The sequence below is a fragment of the Mauremys reevesii genome, linkage group 9 (genome assembly GCF_016161935.1).
Source record: "Mauremys reevesii isolate NIE-2019 linkage group 9, ASM1616193v1, whole genome shotgun sequence".
NCBI lineage: Eukaryota > Metazoa > Chordata > Testudines > Geoemydidae > Mauremys > Mauremys reevesii.
Genome location: NC_052631.1, coordinates 49,405,338 through 49,423,615, shown reverse-complemented (window position 1 = coordinate 49,423,615; position 18,278 = coordinate 49,405,338). Strand labels below are relative to the sequence as shown.

Here is an 18,278-nt window from a genome sequence, read left to right as displayed (position 1 = left end):
TCCCCCTAAGCCCTCCCTGCTACCTCCTTTCTTGATGACTGTGGACAACACCACTGTCCTGTCTGTCACAGGCCCACATAACCTGGGTATCATCTTTCACTTGGAAGTCTCTCTAGGTCTGCAGATCCAGAGTAAACAGGGCCGGCTCCAGGGGTTTTGCCGTCCCAAGCAGGGGGAAAAAAAAAAAAAAAGCCGCAATCGCGATCTGCGGCAATTCAGCGGGAGGTCCTTTGCTCCAAGCAGGAGTGAGGGACCCTCCGACGAATTGCCGCGGAATACCTGAAAGTGCCGCCCCGCTCCGGAGTTGCCGCCCCAAGCACCTGCTTGATAAGCTGGTGCCTGGAGCCGGCCCAGAGGGTAAATCTAATGTTTGCAGATTCTTTCTGAATAATATCTCTAAGATACAGTCTCTTATCCCGCCACACAGCTAACTCTCGTCCAGGCTCTCATCATCTCACAGCTCAGTTACTACAGCAATATTCTCTCTGGCCTTGACAAATGCAATCTTGCCTGCTCATATCCATTCAGAATGTTGGTGCAAGTATCATTTTCCTAGCCCATCACTTTGGCCATGTCCCCCCTGTCCCTGCATCTCTGCACTGGCTCCCTCTTCTCTACTGCATCAAACACAAGCTATTTTTCCTCACTATCAAGGCTTTTCATGGCCAAACCACATGTTACTCATCATCAAGATGTTGACTACCCCATCCAGTCAGCCAATGATGCCAGCTTCTTGTTATCCTGCAGGCTTGAAAGAAGCTCCCCGTAAACATCTGCAAATCCACTTCAGTATCTTTCTTCAGTTGCCTCCAAAAAACTTGAGAATGATTAGGCCACTGATGTGCAGAGAGACAGCCTGTCATGCTAACCAATAGTGTCCCGTCGTCGTTTTCTGCTCCCAGTCCATCTGCCTGTATCCATCTGTTGTTTCTTGCCTTATACTTAGAATGCAAATTCGTTTGCATTCTTTGGCAAAATTCTTTTTGTTCTGTGTTTGCACAATGGGGTCTTGGTCCATGTCTAGGGCTCCTGGGACTATGACAATACAAATAATAAATATTTTTGATGGCTGATATTGCTACCCCTTTCTAGACATGGCTTTTCCTGAATTGGGGTGGGGGGGGACTTAGCAACTTGATTGGGGACTGGATAGTTAAAAGGATCTAAATTGAAGGAGAGGAAGTGAACTTCATCACCACTGCTATCAACACCAACTGCTGTGACCAAGGAATGTACCATCACACCACTGGGCATGATCCTGAAAGACGTCCTGACTAGAGGAGAAGGAGCCAGATGATAATCACCCCCATCTATTAGGTTTGAATGAATCCTGAACAACACCTGGCATGTGAAACTGCTGCCAGCCCTTCCCTAGGGTGATTTTAACTTCCCTATTGTACTTCTTCTGTTTCTTTTTTGCTGTCTATCTAGTAAAAGTCTGTCTTAGCCAGCCAAGATAAACCCATCCTTGTAACACTGCTGTAATGAAAAAGAAAGCTCTGAATAGTGCCTCAAGCAGCCTGATACTGGTAAAAGTTTTGCCAAGTGCTGAAGGGCTAATAAGACCATATGCTGTGCTTGTTGTTTCCCAGCAGCTGAACAAGAAACAGACATCTGTTGCACTTTCTTTCCTCTCCTCCAGTTTTGCCTTGTCTTAAAAACAAATTCATAAGAAACAGGATTGAACTTTATCAAGAGTCACCCAAAAATGACAATCAAAACACTTGTCTCCCGCCACCCCCCACACAATAAGGAAAATTAACACCTTGATTAATACCATCTCAGGAACTGTATAGGAGGGAATTTCCGTCAAAAAGACTATACGCTTACAGAGAAAAAGGTAAATTATAAGGAAGTTTTACATTTCAGATGCTTTGAGAGTTTGGCCCTTTGTATTGCTCCAGCAGGAGTGAGCCAGTGAACATAAGATAAGAACAGTCATACTGGGTTAGACCAAAGGTCCATCTAGCTCAGTATCCTATCTTCTGACAGTGGCCAACACCAGGTGCTTCAGAGGGAATGAATAGAACAGGAAATCATCAAATGATCCATCCCTGTCGTCCATTCCCAGCTTCTAGCACACAGAGGCTAGGGATGGGTATCCCTGCCCATCATGGCTAATAGTCATTGATGGACCTATCCTCCATGAGCTTATCTAGTTCTCTTTTGAACCCTGTTATAGTCTTGGCCTTCACAACATCCTCTGGCAAAGAGTTCCACAGGCTGACTGTGCGTTGTGTGAAGAAATATTTCCTTTTGTTTGTTTTAAACCTGCTGCCTATTAATTTCATTTGGTGATCCCTCGTTCTTGTGTTATGAGAAGGAGTAAAACACACTTCCTTATTTACTTTCTCCACACCAGTCATGATTTTATAGACCTCTATCACACTCTATGTGAACCCCAGGGCACACACAACTGTCTAATATGTAACAAGGGTTTTTGAACTAACCCCTGCAGGGCCTCCCAGACTCTTTCCCTTTAATGGAAGGGGCAGAGTGAGATGCTGAAGCTTGCAGAAATCAGTTCCACAGACAACATTTTTGGGGTCCACACAAGCGATTCCGCATTAACAACAGTCTTAAAAGGGCTTTAAACAGGAAAACAAAAACAATGTACATGCCTAGAAACTAACCCATTGCCCCAATCGAAAACAAATGCACCACTATCATGTACCTGAAGACAGAGCAGAAGCCCACTTGGAGCAGCTTTCCCTCTTGCACCCACTCCTGCTCTGCCACCAGAAGCGGACAACTCTGCATTTAAAAGGCCAGGGGCTTTCTCGTCCCCATGTCACTTCCTGTTTAAGTAATACTTGCCAATCGGCTGATTAAAGGGAAGGGTCACACACTCTCCCTCTTGACTTTAAATAAAACTCAAGCAGCTCTAACTCACCTATTCCTGCTATAAGTATAGTTTTATTAATCTATTAGGATAGTGGCTTCTAGTTCACTCAGTACTACAAACTACTGTTCTGACACTTGCTTGTCAGTTCAAACTGGAAAAGCGTAGGTTAGCTCACAATGCAAGAGCCTAAGAGGAATGTCTTAGCAATTTTCAAAGTGACTGGCTACAAACTCTACTGAGCCTATTTAAACCTGTCCAGCATACTGGAAACTCTCCACATAACAAGTTTAGCTCATTAAGAGGCTTAAGCTTTTAACTCACGTAAAGAACAACCTGGCAAATTGTGAAGTACAGATAAGTACATCGTGATGTGCTTGCTCAGAAGCAGGGAGTGCACTGCCTATATGCAATCAAGTATAAGGAGTAATGGTAATACTGATCTCCCCTCAGAACACTAAAAGGAGATTGCGCAAATGTGATAAACACAACCTCTTAACCAGGACAACTAAAATCAACCTTCAAAGGAGCAATTAAATGGTTAATTTGGCCATTAAACACACCTATCTAGAAGCTTTGGTTTAGATTCCTTTTCAGCACTGATGGCGAGAACCACTTGCAAAGCCTATGTACCTGTCACCACCAATGCAGTGGGATGCTAGTCGTCCGTGGTGCAGCTCTGACTTTTCCAACAGTGTCAAAAAAATAGTGTTTTGATTTCCTAGCACTCTTGGTGTCACATAGCAACTTTCTTTATACAATCTGTTGATGATCACCAGGGGCGGCTCCAGACCCCAGCACGCCAAGCACATGCTTGGGGCGGCATGCCGCCGGGGGGGGCGCTCTGCCGGTCGCCGGGAGGGCGGCAGGCGGCTCCAGTGGACCTCCCACAGGCGTGCCTGCGGAGGGTCCGCTGGTCCCGCGCAGCTTCGGTGGAGCCGCGGGACCAACGGACCCTCTGCAGGCACGCCTGCGGGAGGTCCACCAGAACCGTGGGACCGGCGACCGGCAGAGCGCCCCCCGCAGCATGCCGCCCTGCTTGGGGCGGCGAAATGTCTAGAGCCGCCCCTGATGATCACAGCCCTCCAGAGAAAGATGGCAGATGAGGAAAACAGGTGTCTAGAGAGGAGCAGCTGACAAATCATGGCCTGGCATGCTACCCAATAGACAGGAAATGCCAAGTTAATGGGGATATTAATGTTCACCTCTGCCCTGTACACATATGCATTACAATACAGTCTCAAAATACATGAGCACATGCCATTTTCCACACAGGAACCATGTCTTATTCCCTGCATAGGTAGGATGGTACTCAATGAATGTAGCTCCCATTCAGTATTTTATCATCACTGATCAATATGTGGTCTTTGCATCACTCACAGGATGCCAATCAACTCTACTGAATGAAGAAGGGATTTAGTCAGTACATAACCCAGTTTCATTCACTGTCCAAGCAGCCCAAAGAGGCAGGCGTCCTGCGGGAAAAATGGTATGGAATCATGTCTTTAGAGACTGTATAATAATTCATATGCACAATGGGTCAGTTATGCCTATACCATTAAGACTGACGTTTCCAGAACAGTGCACACTTAACTCGCCAACCTCATTGTTCTTCTAGCAAAGAATTTTAATAGAAATATACAGATATGAACTTCCAGCTGGAGTGTGTAATGGAAGTTATAAAGAGGCCTAAATGCTTCCATTATAACCTCCCTTCAGTGCTCTCAATCAGCATCCTGCCTAGTTCCATGAACACCCTCACAGCTCAAACTCCATACACATGGTCATGCACAATAAAAAGAATTTTCACTGGGCTACCTTGAGCTTGTAGGCGGAGTGCAGATTGGAACACTGTTGTAGTTAGTAAGATACTTGTTACGAATAGAAATCATGGCATGTGCACCAAGGATGTCTTATAAAGCCTTACAAAATTGAGCCAAATCAAATGAGATTGTCACCCAAAACCAAAAGGCACAGTGCACAGGGAGGCTGGCCTCTTTAAGGGGAGATGAGTCCAGCCCTACCTGTAACACAATTACAGGCAGAGAGAATGAGCTAAGTTACAAGAAGTTCATGTGGCTAAATCAGGCCTTTTGAGGTGAAAAGAGGGAAGCCTGTGGAGAGCCAGAGATAAGAGAGAGGAGACTCCAGGTAGGAAGCCCTATTAGGAACTGCTACTTGATAGAGAGCGGGTCTGCTTAGTAGAAAGCCTCAGCAGGGACAGGACTAAGAACCGTGCACCAAGGGTTGTGAGGCAGCTAGGAAGGCTGGGAGGAGTTCTTGCATTTTCTTTTGAACTTTGTTAATAAACCAGCCCCCACAAGAAGGTGTCACTCAACACATTAAAGCCAATGCTGAAGTTATCAGGAGCCCAAGAAGGGGAAACTGAGGCAGTGGCTAGCCCAAAGCCATCAAGAAGTCACACAGACTGAGAGAAAACATGGCCAATATTAAACACAAATGGTAAAAAACTTTTGAAAGCTACACACAAGTGAAAGACACTTTTAAAATGAGAACACTTATGCAACTTTAAGTTTAACTTTAACAACTGGCATTGTTGTGTTGGGAACAACATTTCATATTTTTTCCCCCCACAACTCTGAGAACCAAAAAACCTCTTATTTATTTGAGCACACACTTTACAAGAGTGGAGACACAATACAAGAAGTAGTTGGCCATTTTTTCATTCAGAGAACTCAAAAATACTACAGCCAACAATGGATACAGTTTTATTTCCAGTTCTTCACCACAAGCTCTCACTACAAAAAATATATCCATACAAAGACTTTTCTGTAAACATGACTCAGTCTCATTTTTTAAATACTTGCTGTGAGTTACTGTATTTGTGCATCCCCTGGGCAAAAAAATCCAAAGGTCAAGGTACACAGATACGCAGTGGCTGATATGCCTCAATGATTATGTCACATGAAACCAGGTTCTACTGAAACCCCACAAATAGATATTTCTGAAATAACAGGGGAATTCCAGCAGAGGCAAAGTTCAACAGTAACAGTACTGCACTTAAGTATATATTCCTTTGCTTCTGTTTGTATGGCAATACACAAGTGGTGGTTGGGAGTGAGGGGACCAAAAAGGTTAAAACTTATACTTAAGGCTACAATTTAATTGGGTATTTTTAGTAAAAGCCATGGACAGGTCACAGGAAAAAAAAAAAAATCAGGGCCCCATGACCTGTCCATGATTGAATCTTGGGGCTGGGGGAGGTGGGAGAGGGAGAGCTGCAGGGGGAAAGCCGGGGCCCCGCTGCAGGGGAGGGACCTCATGGGGGCCTGTTGCTGCTCCAGCCCCACCTAAGGGGGATCCCGGGGGGACCGCCTTGGGGCAGGGAGGGAGTGCCGGGGATGGGGGGAGCCACGACTGGCATGAGGGGGAGGGTGCCCCGGGGGGGAGGGGAAGGGCATCCATGGGAGGAAGGGCACCCCGGGGGGAACAACAGGTGCTGTCAAAAGTTGGGGTGCTCCACGGAGGAGGGGGGGCAGGGTGGCAATGCTCCGGCCACCGCTAGGGGGGGGGTTGCCCCAGGGTCAGCACCACTGTCAGCTGCTCTGGTGGTCCCCGGAGCCAGCTCCCCGGGGCCACCAGAACAGCAGCCTGTGTGGCTGGCTGTGAGACCGCCCAAGCAGCTGGCTGCAGAGCCGCTCTAGCAGCAGCAGGTGTGGCTGTCCCCGGGGCTGCCTGAGCAGCTGGCTCCGGAACCAGCTGCTTGGGCAGCCTTGGGGTCAGCCACACTGGCTGCTGCAGAAGTCATGGAATCCGTGACCTCTGTGACAGACAAGACGCTCTACTTGTACTACAGTAAAACTGTGGTTCTTTGAGATGCTGTCATCATTGTGGTTTGCACTATAGGTGCATGTACCAGCAGGGCACCTGTGACCCTCCCTCAGTTCCCTTGCAATTTGAAACCCATGGTAGCTGAGGGCTCAGGGATTGAGGTGGGACATGGGATCCACACTGACTACAATATCTCTAAGAACCACAGTTACTGCAGAGGGTAAGTCAACATTTTTTCCTCTTTCAGCATGAGTGATTGTGGAGCCCACTGTAAGTGACTGGAAGGCAGCATCCTCTCAGGATGGCAGGAAATGAAGCATTCCAGCTGCATCAAACAGTAACTGAAGTACAGCTCTCGTGAATGTGGCATCTGACCTAGTAGCTAAGTCCAAGGCATGGTGTTTGACTAAGATCAGTGGGTTTCTTCACATTACAGATTTCTGATATTGGCACATTCCTGAAGCAGGCAGAGGATGTTGCTTGAGCTCTGGTGGAGTGATATTCAGTGGATGCAGCATGCCAGGCACACAGCGAGATATGCTGCGTTACCCATTTCCATGTTCTCTACAGCGAGATGCATGGACCTTTAGAACATCTAGTTGTGGCAATAAAAAGAAAGGACAATATTCTAACCGGTTTGGTCCTGTCAATATAATAAAAAGCAAAGTCCTGGTAACACCAAGAGCTATAGCTTCTTTTCTCCCAGCATCTAGTGTGGTTTCAGTAACAAGACAGGCAGACTGACTGGCTCAAATGAAATTCCAAGACCACCTTAGTTGTGAACTTCAGGTGAGATCTTAGCACCACCTTGTCCTTGTGGAATGTCATATAGGGGATTGGGCCATAAGCACCAGAAGTTCACTCACTCTTGTGGCTGAAGTGTCAGCCACCAGGAAGACCAACTTCAGAGTGGGGAAAGGAACATCCAAGAGAGGCTCAAACAGAGGTTCCATGAGCTTCAGGAGGACCAGTCCCCAGCAGGAGCAGGTTTTCTGACTGGTGGACAAGTGTGTATAAAAGTCCCTTGAGGAACTTCAATACCATGAGGTGAAAAAAAGATCAAGAATTCCAGGCTGGGCAGCACAATGGAGCATTGGCACTCAGGTCGCCCAATCGGACTAGGAAATGCTGAGCTGTGAACTTAGCATGGGGTCTAAATATATCCAATGGCTTCTCACACCAGACATAGCTACAGGGCACTTTTGAGATGACTCCCTCCTCCCCTCAACTGAGACCCAGTGACATTTGAAACACCCGTCACTCACAACGATTCTGGGGGGAAAAGCACCACCACCCTGGCCTCTGCAGAAGGTAGGGCAGAGAGAGAAGAAGCAAGCTTCAAACAACTCCCTCTGATTTATGTGGCAATGAAGGTCCAACTCCTATGCCTCCCAGAACAGGGAGTGATGTTCCTAGCCCTGCTTTCCCTAACACTAGCAAGGGGGAGAATGAAGATGTGGCCACGGCTCAATGTGACCTGAAATAACAAATAGATCAGGGTCAAGGAAGCAAACAGGCTAGCACTGATCCTGGTCCCCTCCTCAAACAATAGTAGCCTCACAGAGACAAGAATTAAATAATAAATGAAAATGCTTAGCATTTACATAGTATTTTTCATCGGCAGAGCTCAAAGCCCTTCATAATACTACACGACCAGAGGATGGGGGACAAAGCTAACATTTATTTAACAGCATTCAGTCTGAAAGATCCTGTAACAGGGTGCCCGTTGCGCCCCTGCATATCCAACCCTTTGGCCCTCCCAGACTCAGGGAGGCTCCAAGCTGGTGCAACATCTATGCTCTTTATTTGTGGCCGTTTCCCACCACCAGTTTCCTACTATTTACAATAGCATGGCCTAACACAAACCTCCCCCTGAGCCTCCCAACCCTCCTGGTCTCCGCCCCCCTTCCAGTCACTTCCTCCCAGCCTTATAGCTCCTGTCTACTGAGGCTGGCAGGTGCAGTCAGTGATTATGCAAACCTAGGCTATTTACCCAGCCCTAATCCATTTCCCTTGATGGGGACTGGAGTGGCAGGAGCTGATTGAGGCTCCTCCAGCAGTGCCCTGCCACAGATCCCAATGAGCTGTAAGTCTTTATCCATCACTAACACACAGCTATTTCTTAGGCAAGATGTTGCCACTGTTTAAGTAACATGCAAACATTTAGAAGACAGGAAGTGAAGAATGCTGGCTAAGATTTTCAAAATAGGGGATCCTAAGTCCATATTTGTCTTCAACATGCACTCCTTCAAAAAGCCAAAAGGTATTCTGCGCTGATGTAAAGGTCTACCTACCCTAATCACTCTGCATGATCAAGACCCTAAAATGTTGAAGACCTCACCTGCCATAGAGAGCAAACAAAATTAACTCCTTACCTTTTTCAAGACACTCTGGGTTCCAGTAGAAAGGTATGAATTTGCTCATTTTTGGAAGACTTAATGGTCCATGTGTTTCTGTTAATTTGATCTGTTTGGTGCTCCTCACAGAAATCGGTATTCTGGAGATCTGAAAAGAATGCCAATTTAATGTACATATCTCCAATAAAGTGCACACAGTTACATACATATTGCACTTTTCCTGTTTACTGATGGCTCCATAAAAGTTCATCTAAAATCAAATCAAAGTGAACAACTATTCTCCTCAGAACCACGGTTCTGCTTCAGCAAGAAGAGGTTTTCTGTTAACATGATATCATAACATCAACCGAGCTCAGGGACCCATTGCATTAGGTGCTGTGCAACTATTAGTAAAAGACAGGTGAAGGCACTTCCCCAAGGTCACACAGCAGTTCAGTGGCAAAGCCAGGAACCGAACATTAGTCTCAAGACTCCTAGCCCATGCTCCCTCTCACTTTATTTGTTTACATTTACATGGCTTTAGGTTTTTAATTTTGGACATTGCGATTTCATGCACTGCTGAAAAAAAAACTGTCGTGTAGTTCTGTGGCATTTGATTTTCCCAAGGTCTCAGAGACTATTCTAACCATGCCAGCACGTAAACCTAGACCATGCTAATTCCATCCATGCTACACGATGATTGTGTTTTGTTTGTAGCATGAATGGGACAACAAAGTTATAGCATATATAGTGCTAAGAAACTATGACAAGGCTCTCAATAGCAAAACAGCCTCCACGCACACTAAGAGTACTGAATGTCACTGAGAAGGAACACATTCACAGAACTGCCTACAAAATGGGCCTAACAACCTAGTTTGACAGTAATTTAATTTGGCTGTGCCAAAACCAAGTTAAAGCATGGCATTTGTTTGGATGAGGCTAAATTGTGCTACAGACAGTTGTTTAAAAAGCTATACACCACGTTTCAGACTGGGTCTTCACCAGGGCTAATGCACTGTTTTAATATGGTAATAACATTTGTCTCTATCTGCACAAGCTGACCCAAACCATGCTACAGCTGTGACTGGCCAGGCTACTCAGAGCAAGACCTCATTCACTTCACAGTAAAATGGATCTACTTTCTAAAGCAAGGTCCCTACATTCTCCGGTTGCTGCTGCTAGGAGTTCTGAAGAAGATTCAGGTACATATTTAACGGAGAATCTTAATGCATTAAATATAAAAAATAAATAGAGTCAGTGCAGCAACCTCTGTGATATTTAGTTTCATTTTATACTGTCCCCACAGTTTCAGTTTTCAACATGCAGCTGTCATTTTTAAGTTTCAGAGTTAACAACCCTTTAATAAAAAGGGCAGTTGACACCTGATGGTTCAGGCTACATGGAAACTCAGGAGTATATCTGTAATTCAGTTAAAATTTTCAAGGTTCTCTTTGCAGCCAGAAGGCTAGAAATATTATTTACATTTAAAGTGGAAATTCTAGAGCATAATTCTGCAGCAAGGGGTGAATTCTGCAATGGCAGAATCATGGAATACACAGGGCCTTGATTAAAGGTGTTTAAAGGTTTAAATTGTGTTTCCTTGTTTATTATGTGTAAAGGAGACTGAGAGGCTATTTCCATACCCTTCCTCCACTCTACCACAGACAATTTTTCCCCCCTTTTGCCTGTATTTTTACACTAGAAATTCAGCTCATGCTACCCCGACTTTCCTGGAAGACTCTAAAGGCAACAGAAAAACTTGCATTATCACATCACAAGTACCAAAAGTGCATATAACCTAAGTGTGACTGAGAAGGGAAAGGATTTTTAGTCAGACTGTTTAAAACTCTGTTTTTATTCTATGTTATGGAGGTGATAAGTCTAGATCAAGAGTTCTCAAACTGGGGATTGCAATCCCCCTGGGGGTCACAAAGTGTCAGTCCTGCCAGGAGTGGAGCTGGCAGCCTGAGTCCCTGTTAAATTAAATAAAATTAAAAACCCCTGGTTTTAGTTTATAAGGGGGGCTGCATTCAGAAGTTTGCTGTATGAAAGGTATCACCAATACAAAAAGTTTGAGAGCCACAGGACTAGATGATCAGAAAATGGTCTTAAAATATAGGTATTTATACCTTTTTAGTTCAAATCCTTGATCAACAGTTCAGGAAAAATCTCTGTGACGGTTTCAGTCCCTGTACTTATTCAATTAAGGGCTGAGAAAGTACAAACCTCAGTTCTCACATGTTTTTGCAGGTTACTTTTAAACTTGGTAGCTTTATAGTTTAAACAGGCCTTCAACAATGGCCATCGGCATTACACAAAGAAGCCAAGAAAAACTCTCGGATTAAGCCCCTGAACTCTACGAAGAAGTCACAATCCAAGTGCTAAATCCTGACCTCAGATACCCAAACAAAACTCACAAATTTCACCTGGAGTTGCGCCTGCATATCTGAGAGCAGAATTTGGCCATAAAGATATATAGAAATGAACACCACGTTATGGTACTGAGCTCACAAATCAGACTGCTGAAAAATAGGAAGGGTGGTGAAGTGCATTGGAAAACAAAAAACCTAACCCACCACCACCTCCCAGCCCTTCTACACAGCGACAAAGCATTTTCTAAACATTAATGAATTAAGTCTCTTTAGGTCATTTATCTCCATTTTACAGATGGAAAAACTGAGGAATAGAGATTAAAATGGTTTCAAGATTCCAGGAAGCTCGTGGAAGTGACTGAATAAAGTCCAGACCTTCCAACACACAGTCTTATGCTTAAAACAAGACCACCCTTCTGCCATAAACTGGACACATCAATTTGTAACAGATGAGGGTGACCCATTGTACCCAGAGCCACCTTCTAATTGTAAATACATGAGCATCAAAAGAGGAAACCCAGATGCAAAAAGCTTCTGAGTGAGTCAGAGCTTATACTAATTTTTATTTTATTTTTTGGCCCACGTGTAACGGACACAAAATAAATATCAATGCAATCTGCCATAAAATATTGTTTCTCTCCGTTCCCCCAACCTAGGCACTAGGGTACTGCCACTGGACCTTAAATCAGGATGTCCATCTTTTTGTCAGCAAAAATAAAGTGAGCACTGTACACTTTGTATTCTGTGTTGTAATTGAAATCATTAGAAAACATCCAAAATATTTAAATTGGGGCTGTCAAGTGATTAAAAAAATTTATCATGATTAATCGTGCTGTTAAAGTACAATAGAATGCCATTTATTTAAATATTTTGGACACTTTCTACATTTTCAAATATATTGATTTCAATTACAATACAGAATACAAATATTTGCACTGTAAAAAACAAAATAGTATTTTTCAGCTCACCTAATAAAAGTACTGTAGTCCAATCTCTTTATCATGAAAGTTGAATTTACAATTGTAGAATTATGTACAAAAAACCTGCATTCAAAAATCAAAACATAAAACTTTAGCGCCTACAAGTCCAATCAGTCCTACTTCCTGTTCAGCCAATCACTCAGACAAACAAGTTTGTTTACATTTAGGGGAGATAATGCTGCCTGCTTCTTGTTTACAATGTCACCTGAAAGTGAGAACAGGCATTTGTATGGCACTGTTGTAGCTAGGGTCACAAGATATTTACATGACAGATGCACTAAAGGTTCATATGTCCCTTCATGCTTCAACCACCATTCCAGGGGACATGCGTCCATGCTGATGATGGGTTCTGCTTGATAGCCATCAAGAGCAGTGTAGACCGATGCATGTTCATTTTCATCATCATGAGTCAGATGTCACCAGCAGAAGGTTGATTTTCTTTTTTGGTGGTTTGGGTTTTGTAGTTTCCGCATCAGTGTGTTGCTCTTTTAAGATTTCTAAAAGCATGCACCACACCTCGTCCCTCTCAGATTTTGGAAGGCACTTCAGATTCTTAAATCTTAGGTTGAGTACTGTAGCTATCTTTAGAAATTTCACATTGGTATCTTCTTTGCATTTTGTCAAATTTGCAGTGAAAGTGTTCTTAAAATGAACAACATGTGCTGGGTCATCATCCGAGACTGCTATAACATGAAATATATGGCAGAATGCAGGTAAAACAGAGCAGGAGACACACAATTCTCCCCTAAGGAGTTCAGTCACAAATTTAATTACTGCATGCTTTTTTTAACAAGTATCATCATCATGGAAGCATGTCCTCTGGAACGATAGACGAAGCATGAAGAGGCATATGAATCTTTAGCGTATCTGGCACATAAATATCTTGTGACGCCAGCTACAACAGTGCCATGTGAATGCCTGTTCTCACTTTCAGGTGACATTGTAATTAAGAAGTGGGCACCATTATCTTCCGTAAATGTAAAGAAAGTTATTCCTCTTAGTGATTCGCTGAACAAGAAGTAGAACTGAGTGGACTTGTAGGCTCTAAAGTTTTACATAACTGCACTCAAAAACAAAACATTGTAACAAAAACTATTTATTTTATCACTTTTACAGTGCAAATATTTGTAATAAAAATAATATAAAGTGAGCACTGTACAGTTTGTATTCTGTGTTGTAATTAAAATAGATATATTTGAAAATGTAGAAAAACCATCCAAAATACTGTAGTTAATAAATTTCAGTTGATATTCTATTGTTTAGCAGTGCAATTAATCGCAATTAATTTTTTTTTAGTTATTCGCGTGAGTTAACTGCCATTAATCAACAGCCCTAGTACAAATAAATGTTCTACGAGTTGACAAGGAAATCTTAGCTTATGAACTAATTTATGAATTATTAATTAATTAATTAAAAGATGGGCTCTTTAACAAATTTAGCATCCTGTGTCAGGATTTTCTTTGTCTCAAATATATTAAAACAGACACACTTCAAAGTTTTCATATAATTACTACTAGCTGAAATCTCCCAGGTAAGTTTCAATTACACTAAGTTATTAACAACAGTTCTATTGGTTGTAATGAGCAGTGGTATGATCAAGATTAATCAAGAGTTCCCACTGGTAGATAAACTGACCCAACTGTGACTTCTCGTTAAAGATTCCATAGCTGCATGCTAGTTTAGACATCAATACTATCATCATGGTATTACTGCCTCAGCTCCACAGCATATTAAAGCAGCACTGCTGGGAGAACTGATTCTGGGGCACAGGGGGATACCTTAAACCAGAGACACACTGTGATTCTGGGACTGGGCTCTCCCTGCCCCAACTTCACACAGTACCAGTCTCACTAACATAGATCACTAAATCAATTGAAAAGTAAGGACCAGACTCACTTTGGGTCCTTTGCATTGCTCCAGTAATTGAAAGCAGCTGTAAGCCAGATAAATTGGCCAGTGCACTCTCCCTGTTTTGTGCCACCAGTGGCTTTCCCATTAAAAGTTAAAGCTTAATAATTTAAGACTGATATTTCATATCTCCAAATCATTAGAAATATTGCATGGCAGCATTCTCTTTGGTTTTTTGTTTAGGAGTCACATATTAAGTTTTCATAATTTAAAATAATGAAGGAAATTCCCAGCCAAAAATAACTACATTAAAATGGAGTTAAGATTAACAGTATATATCAGTAACTTAAATTAAAGAACATTACAGGGATGCTGTAATTATCCTAAAACGAGTTAAGATTAGACAAAAAAGAAATGTTAATGTAAGAAATGAACATTTAAGGCACCCAAAAACTTTAAAATTGCACTGTAGTAATGCCATGAGGAAAAACTGAAACAAATCAAGTGTCTCAAAATCTGTTTAACCTAATCTGGGACCACAAACACTAACCTGTGTTAATTAGGATAAGAGAAAAGGGTCTTGGCCTATAACCTCCTTTTAAAAATATTTGTATATATCCTCATATTACCAAGAGATTTTAAGTTTCAGGACTTTGTCTCAGTTCAGAAATTAAGCCAAATAATTCACTTTGGCTAAAGGCCTAGTGAGTCCCCAGGAGAATACATTCTCTCTTTGGGTAGGTCTATACTTACCCGCCGGGTCGACGCGTAGAGTTCGACTTCTTGGAGTTCGAACTATCACGTCTAATCTAGACGCGATAGTTCGAACTCCGAACGCGCTCCCGTCAACTCCGGAACTCCACCACCGCAAAAGGCGGTGGCAGAGTCAACGGGGGAGCCGCGGACTTCGATCCCGCGGCGTCTGGACAGGTAGGCAGTTCGAACTAAGGTAGTTCGACTTCAGCTACACTATTCGCGTAGCTGAAGTCGCGTACCTTAGTTCGACCCCCCCCCCAGCGTAGACCAGGCCTTTGACAACGTATGAAATTCAAAACTTATGTCTATTATATACAGTAACTAATATAGGATGTAACTAAGGCTTTGTCTACACTGCCACTTTATAACGCTGCAACTTTCTCACTCAGGAGTTTCAGCGCTGTAAAGTGGCAGTGTAGACAGTGCACCCGCTGGTAGCTACTCCCCTCATGAAAGTGGTTTTTTTAGGGCACTGGTGCCACAGCTACACAGCCACGGCAGCGCTTTAACGTTGCTAGTGAAGACATACCCTTAGTAGCCTATGACAGTCCCTTCCAGAACTACTGACAAAATTCAGCACGATGACTGAAATGGAAAGCTACTCAACATTTCTTCCAATTGCCTACCAGCTTCTTTTTTCTCAGCGCAGGGTATCTTGCATTTGGTGAGAAATGAAAAGGGTGTAGGTGGGTAGAGTAACCAGATCTCTCAATTTTATAGGGACAGTCCCAATTTTGGAGTCTGTTTCTTATATAGGCTCCTATTCCACCTCCACCCCCCGTCCCAATTTTTCACACTTGCTGTCTGGGCACCCTATAGGTGGGTGAGGGATTGATGGGTGGCTGGAAAAACAGGTGGGGCTAGAAATAAAAGGCAGTGTTGGAGCATATGGCTCTGAAATGTTAGGAACAATACAGCCATTGTATCAATCTCATCTACTCTACAGCAGGCTGCAGCCTCCTTGCCACTGTCTTTCCCAGGCTCCCGCCTCTGTTTCTCCTGGCATTGCCCCACTGGTCCCGATGATACCCCTACACACCCCTCACCAACCCATTCTCCCACCCACTGCCCTGGGAGGGACTCTTGAGTCCACATTACACCCCAACAGCCTGCCTGCTCGGCTTCACCCGCCCACCCACTTGGCTCCGCCTCCTCCCTCTCCCCCTCGCCCCCGCCACATGCCCGCGCCGCGGTACTGTGCCCCCCCCTCACGCCCTCCAGACACCCGCTCCCGACGTTGGCGTAGGCGCCCCACATTACCTAGCCGAGGGCTACACGCGCCCACCGGGAGCACCCAGCCACTGCAGCCCCGCCGCTACCACCTGCTACGTTACCTGCTGCGTCAACAAACGCGTCATTTCCTCCATGGAAAACAAGGCACTGCCCCCAACCAAAGCCATCCCGACGCTGGCAGCGTCACTGCCGGCTCCATGACAGCTGGGGAAACAGCTGAGCCAAGCGCGTGCGCACTGGGGTTCGGGAATCCAGACGCGCGCGCCGCAGGCGGGGAAGGAGTTGCACCGTTCTGTTGCTCCCCAGCTCGCCTCTGTCACGTGCGCAGCTCCCCCTCCAATCCCAGCCCTGCCATGGCCCCGCTCCTGGCGCGCGCTGCGCTCCCTCAAAGGGCCCAGCCGGCGGGTCAGCCACTCATAGTGAGGAGGAGGGAGCCCCCTGCCCCCTCAGGGAACCCCGCTCCACCCCTGCCAGAGACTGGGGGGGGGGCAGAGGGGAGTCGGGAGTCCTCCCCCCCACACACGCACACACACGCATTTCCCGTAGACCCTGCCTGGCTGAAGGGCTCTTGGTAGTGGGCCTTAAACAGCGATGCCAGGTGTTGCGATGAGTGGGATGTGGGTGGGGCGCCCACGTTCTCCCTGCTGCAGGCGGAGACAGAAACTGACCCTGGAACTAGAAATGGGCGGAAGTGCTGCCTCTCACCCCCCCGGTGGGCGTTTGTCCAGCCTGCGCTCACAAGTCACAGAGCCTGCCCTCCCTGGGGAGATTGGCCCAGAGCCCAGCTCCCTCAGCGTGAAGGGCTGTCCCTAGCACTGACCCTAACTTTCCTGGACTGCAGCTTACGCCTTGGCAGGCATGGAGAACATAGGGCTTCCAGGTGTCTGGTTTTCAATCAGAAAGCCTGGTCGAAAATGGATCCTGGCGGCTCTGGTTGGTAATGCTGACCAGGCCCGTTAAAGTCCAGTCGGTGGCGCAACAGGACTAAGACAGGCCCAGGGGCAGCTCTAGGAATTTCAGCATCCTCTGCCCCTCCATGTGCTTCCCACAGCGAATCCGCCCAGGTGGAGTCCTGGGGAAACCAGAGGGTCCTGCACCCCAACTTCGCAGTCAGACGTGACTCTTAGCCAGCCAGTAAAACAGGTTTATTAGATGACAGGAACACGATCTAAAACAGAGCTTGTAGGTACAGAGAACAGGACCCCTCAGGTGGGTCCATTTGGGGGGGCAGTGAGCGAGACACCCACATCTGCACTCGTTCCATGTCCCCAGCCAGCCCCAAACTGAAAAACTCTCCAGCCCCTCCTCCTTTGGGCTTTATCTCTTTCTCAGGCTAGGAGGTCACCTGATCTCTTTGTTCTCCAACACCTTCAGCTGGCACCTTTGTAGAGGAGGGGCCCAGGTCATTAGTTGCCAGGAGACAGAGTGTCAGCCATTTTCTGTCCAGCCAGCATCACATCTGCCCTCTAGGGCTCTGCAAAAATCACACACCCTTCTCCCACCACCTAGATACTTAAGAACTGCATAGGGGAAACTGAGGCACCCACACAGTATTCAGAGAAAACATTATGAACATTCCCACTTTGTCACAGTCCTCATCCTCCCGCCCGCTACTGGCTCCCTTGCCGCTCACTTCCCCGCCCACCGCTGGCTCGCCACCCACCTCTTCACCCTCCTCACACACCAGCCAGCCAGCCACTGGGTCCCTCGCTGCTCGCCTCTTCACCACCCCAGCCCCCGCTTGCCTACTCACCTGCCCACCCGCTGCTGGCTCACCGCTCACCTCTTCACCCTGCCTCGCTCACCTACTCGCCCCCTCTACCGCAGGTTCCTCTGGCTCCTAGGATCAGCAGCAGCTGAGAGGTCTTCATGAGCTGCGCCCGCCACAATCATGAGCTCCGTGGCTCCCATTGGCCGGGAAAAGTGCCAATAGGAGCTGCCAGAGCCCAGGAGCGGGGCTTGCAGGCGCCGACAGCGCGCAGAGAGCCCTCCGCCCCCACTCAACCCGATGAGCCAGAGGGACCTGCCGGGGGCGAGGTAGGGAGTCCCAGCGATGCTTACCTGGGGCGGCTCCCAGGAAGCATCCAGCAGGTCTCTCTGGCTCCTAGAGTTGGGTCAG

General features: G+C 45.9%; 1 protein-coding gene across 6 annotated transcripts in view; it reads right to left on the bottom strand.

The window, feature by feature from the left end:
* MAP3K13 (mitogen-activated protein kinase kinase kinase 13) overlaps nt 1-17,989 on the bottom strand; it is a 144,185-nt gene extending 126,196 nt beyond the window's left edge. For 2 of the 6 annotated variants that reach the window (XM_039488921.1, XM_039488922.1), the window contains exons 1-2: nt 16,187-16,271; nt 9,010-9,139 (exon numbers count right to left, since the gene is read on the bottom strand). The gene's annotated coding sequence lies outside the window, so the exon portion shown is untranslated. Of the gene's footprint in view, nt 1-703; nt 954-9,009; nt 9,140-15,552; nt 15,620-16,186; nt 16,743-17,912 lie in introns of those variants that run through there. The other 4 variants (XM_039488924.1, XM_039488923.1, XM_039488925.1 and 1 more) reach the window with 4 other exon arrangements.
* Between the last annotated feature and the right edge of the window lie 289 nt (nt 17,990-18,278).